The sequence below is a fragment of the Mus caroli genome, unplaced genomic scaffold (assembly GCF_900094665.2).
Source record: "Mus caroli unplaced genomic scaffold, CAROLI_EIJ_v1.1 scaffold_10055_1, whole genome shotgun sequence".
Lineage (NCBI taxonomy): Eukaryota > Metazoa > Chordata > Mammalia > Rodentia > Muridae > Mus > Mus caroli.
In genome coordinates, this window is record NW_018389767.1 from 10,089 (window position 1) to 15,182 (window position 5,094).

The 5,094-nt window shown below is 40.8% G+C and overlaps 1 pseudogene; it reads right to left on the bottom strand.

Annotated features, from left to right (window-relative positions):
* Positions 1–2,981: 2,981 nt before the first annotated feature.
* On the bottom strand, positions 2,982–3,924 carry LOC110288289 (annotated as a pseudogene).
* Positions 3,925–5,094: the final 1,170 nt, after the last annotated feature.

A 5,094-nucleotide genomic window follows, 5' to 3' on the forward strand; every position in this document is an offset into this window, starting at 1 on the left:
AGCACAAGCCATTGCTGTTCTATTCAAGAATTTTTCCCTTGGTTTTCTGGAGTCCAGGTTCTTGAGTTCTTTGTACATATTGGATATTTGTCCCCATCAGATTTAGGATTGGTAACGATCCTTTCCCAATCTATTGGTGGCCTTTTTGTCTTATTGACAGCGCCTTTTGCCTTATAGAAACTTTGCAATGAGTTTTTTTTTTTTCTGTCAGAGTTACCAGGTAGAGTTTTGACTATCACTTATTTATACTATCATATCATCTGTAAATGCTGATACTTTGACTTCACGTTTCCCAAATTTATACCATTGAGTTTTTCATTTGTCTTACTCCTCTTGCTAGAACTTCAAGCACTGTATTGAATAGATATGGAGAAAGTGAAAACCCTTGTCTTTGTCCTGATTTTAGTGGAATTGCTTTGCATTTCTCTCCATTTAATTTGATGTTGGCTATAGGCTCACTGTAAATTTACCTTATTATATTTAGATATGTCCCTGTGTCACTATTCTATCCAAGACATATAAAAGACTCTTTGGCATCTGATGAGATTATTCTGTGTTTTCTTTTCTTTAGTTTTATTTCTGGTGGATTATATTGATTTTTGTATGCTGAACCCTGGGTCTCAGGAATGAATTCTACTTCATCATGATGAGTAATGTTTTAATGTGTTTTTTTAGATTCAGTTTGTGTTTTTTTGAGTATTTCTGCATCATTGTTCGTAAGGGAAATGGTCTAAATTTCCCTTAATTTAATTCTCTTTCTTTGTTGAATTTTTATGTGGTTTGGACAAAATAGAAGCCTAAAGAATGGGAAAAATTTTCATGAACTCTATATCTAACAGAGGGAAAATATCCAAACTATAGAAAGAATTCAAGAAATAAATCATCAACAAATAAAATAATCTACTTAAAAATGGGGTACAGATCTTTACAGAGAATTCTCAACAGAGGAATCTCAAGAGGCTAAGAAGCACTTCAAGAAATGTTCAACTCCTTAGCCATCAGGGAAATGCAAATCAAAACTTTTTTGAGATTCCATCTTATACCTGTCAGAATGGCTAAGATCAATAATGTCAGTGGCAGTTCATACTGACAAGGATGTGGAGTGAGAGGAGTATTGTTCCATTGCTGGTGGGGCTGCAAAGTTGGATAGCATTCATGGAAATCAGCATGGTGGTTCCTCAGAAAAATTGGAACTGATCTACTTCAAGACCTAGTTAAAAGACTCCTGGGTATATATCCAAAATACTTTACATTGTCCCACAAGGACACTTAATAACTATATTCACACCAGCTTTATTCATAATGTCCAGAAACTGGAAACAACCTAGATGTGCCTCAACCAAAGAACAGATAAAGAGAATGTGATACATTTGTCCAATGGAGTATTTCTCAGCTGTCAAAATATGACATCATGAAATTTGTAGGTAAATGGCTATATCTAGGAAAAAAATCATCACACAGACCCAGAAAGACAAACATGGTACATACTCCTATATAAGTGGATACTAGTTTTGAGGTAAAGGTTAACCATACTACAATACACAGGCTAAGTAAGGAGGAGGGCTTTAAGGGGAACACCTGTAAAGGGAAAATAGAACAGATTTTGCAGATGGATTGTGGGTGAATGGAGAAGAAAACACGAGTGGTCAGGTGGGTGAGGGAGGGTTGTTGGAAGAGAGTTAGTGGGAAGACAACCAGAATACTGGACCATTTAGGGAATGGTGTTGAAACCTACTGCAATGTAAACTTCCTGGAACCTATGAGGTGACCCTAGTGAAGAGTCCTAGTAATGGAGGATACTAACTAAAACTGGCTGTCTTCTGTAACCAGACAAGGTTTCTAGTGGTGGGACTGGGACACCAACCAAGTCACAAAATCCACACAAGTCCTGCCTACAAGATATGCTGAGGCAATGGTGATTCAGTGTTTGTGGGTGTGGCAAACCAATGGCTGATTTAGTATTAGCCCTAGCAACTGAGAGGAAACCTATGCTGGACACGCCCTGCATGGCCAGGAGCCAGAAGCTGGATAACTCAGAGGCCTATGTTAGAAGCAAATACAACTGACAGAAAAAAGTCAACGAAATTATTCCTATACTGTTCTGCTATACTGATAGATCAGTGCCTAACCCAATCTCCATCAGAAAGGCTTTCCCTGGCAGCTGATGGGAGCAGATATAGATAAGGTGGAGCTCAGGAAACACTTTGGAACAGGAGGAGGAAAGATTGTAGGAGCCTGATGGATAGAAGACATGAGGTAGACACAGCACCCAGAAACAACAAAGCAAGACTACAGGAGTTCCTAGAGACCGAAGCAGCAATCACAGAGCCTGTATGGGCCTGCAATAGGCCCCCTGCACACATGTCATGATTGTTTAGCTTTGGGACTCTACAGGACTTCTAACAGTGGGAATGGGCATATCTTTGATTCCTGTGCCTGCTATTAGGACCCTTTTCTTCCTCCCCAGTTGCCTCATCCAGCCTGGTTATGTGGGATTATATCTAGTTTCATTACATCTTGTTATGCTGTGTTTGGTTTGTTTCCATGAAGGGAAACAGAGGATCAGTGGATCTGTGAGAGAAGGGAGGTTGAGAGGAGGCTGGAAGAATGCATTTGGGATATATTATATGAAAGAAGAAGAAATAAAAAGAAAAGAGAAAGTAAAGAAAGATTTACTGACCATCAACATAGTATTATGGTATATCATTTATTCATATTTAAAAAGTATACTGCAGTCAACACAAAAATTTGTCTAACATCACAAAATATTGGTATAACAAGAATGTAAGGAATGGAGATCTGGTAAAACAGTGGCTGTTACATAATGGTTTTCTAGAATCAGATGTGCAAAACTACTGTTTGCAAATAGCAGTATTATGTAGTAAGTTATTAAGTTTGGGTCTTATTGCAGAGGTAAATTTTATAATAATAGTATCAATATACTTACTGGTTAAATTTAAGTAAAAATCCCAGGGGAATTACTACAAAGAGATTTTCTTCTTGAAAAGGACCCTTATCAGGGCCTCTTTCATTTCTCTGTTCCTCAGGATGTAGATGAAAGGGTTCAACATTGGAGTGACCACTGTGTATATCATGGCCACGACAGTCTCCTTCACAGTAGAGTTATTAGCTGATGGACATACGAAGAGACCAAAAATTGTTCCATAGAACAGTGAGACCACAGAGAGGTGGGATCCACAGGTGGAGAAAATCTTTTGTATAACCATAGCAGAAGGAATATTTAGAATGGAGGAGACAATTTGTACATAAGACACAACAATCAGTAAGAATGGGATGACCATAGTGAGTCCTCCTAAGACTAATATCATTAATTCATTAATATGAATGTCAGAACAGGACAACTTGAACAGGGCAGCCATGTCACAGAAAAAGTGGCGGATCACATTGTCTTCAGAGAATGACAATCTAGCTAAGAGTAGAGTGTGCAAAATGGAATACAGCAAGTTAAATTACCAGGACATAAGCATCAGATACACATAGAGCTTGAGACTCATGATGCTGGTGTAATGCAGAGGGAAGCAGATGGCTACATAGCGATATTAGGCTATGGCCAAAAAAAGAAAGCCCTCCAGGTCACCCAAAACCAATAAAATGTACATTTGTGTTAGACAACTGGAATAGGAGATGGATGTATCCTGGCTCTGCATGTTCTGAAGCAATTTGGACATTGTGACAGAGGAAAAGCAGAGATCAGAGAAAGACAAGTTGCTGAGAAACAAGTACTTGGGTGTGTGGAGATGGAATTCCAGTATTAGAGGTTGATGATGATGAGGTTCCCCAGGATGGTGGTGAGGTACATGGCCAGGAACAGGGCATAGAACAGGTGCTGGTGCTCTGGGGGGGGGGAATGGGCAGTCCCAGGAGAAGGAACTGGGAGATGAAAGTTTTATTGTTCATTATCATTCTTCGTCTCCAGTATTCTAATGAGTGAATAGCATTGTCCTTTAAAGTTCAAAATAAAAATGAACATTTATCTATGACGTATGTTCTACATCAATGGATCTTCCAGTCATCATAGCAATTATATTTTCCTCCATTAATTAATTTATTCATTCATTTTAGATCCAGATCGCTGCCCCCCTCTGGATACCAACCTTACACAGTCCCTTCTACTCTCCCCCATTTCCCCTCCCCATCTCATCTGAGAGGGTGGAGCTCCTCCTCCCCTCCTAGGTATCACCCAACCTGGCACTTGAAGTCTCTGTAGGACTGTCCACATCCTTTTCTATGGAGGCTAGACAAGGCAGCTCAGTTAGGGAAATTTGATCCACAGACAGTCAACAGCTTTAGGAAGAGCCCCTCCTCCATTTGTTGGTGGAACCACATAAAGACTAAGCTGCACATCTGCTACCTATGTGCAGTGTGGTGGGGGGCTAGGTCTAGTCAGGGTATGGTTTTTGGTTGGTGGTTCATCCTCTGAGAGTCCCCAAGGGTCCAGGTTAGTTGACTGTTGGTCTTCTTGTAGAGCGCCTGTACCCTCCAGTGCCTTGGGTCCTTCACCCAACTCTTTCATAAGACTCCCTGAGCTGTGTTCAATGTTTGGCTGTGGGTCTCTGCATCTGTTTCAGTCAGTTGCTGGGTGGAGCCTTTCTGAGGACAGTTATGCTAGGCTCCTGTCTGAAAGCATAACAGAGTATTATTAACAGTGTCAGGGATTGGTCCTTACCCTTGGGATGGGTTTCAAGTTGGGCCAGTCACTGGTTGGTCATTTTCTCAGTCTCTGTTCCATCTTTGTCCTTGCATTTCTTGTAGAAAGGACAGATTTTGAGTCAAAAGTTTTGTGGGTGGGTTGTTCTTATCCCTCCATTGGGGATTTGACCTGGATATAGGAGGCGGCCACTTCAGGTTTCATATGCCCACTCTAGGAGTCTAAGCTAAAATCACCTCTATAGACTCGTGGAAGCCATTCTCATCCCAGTTCTCTGGCAAGTCTTAGAGATGGCCCCTATCCTTCACCCCCACCAGCTGCTCATTTCAATTTATTCTTTTGGCCCTTTGGTCCTCTTTCCTGTCTCTCCGCATGCTTAATCACACCCCCCCAATTTCCCTCCCCATACTCTCTCCCATCCAGTT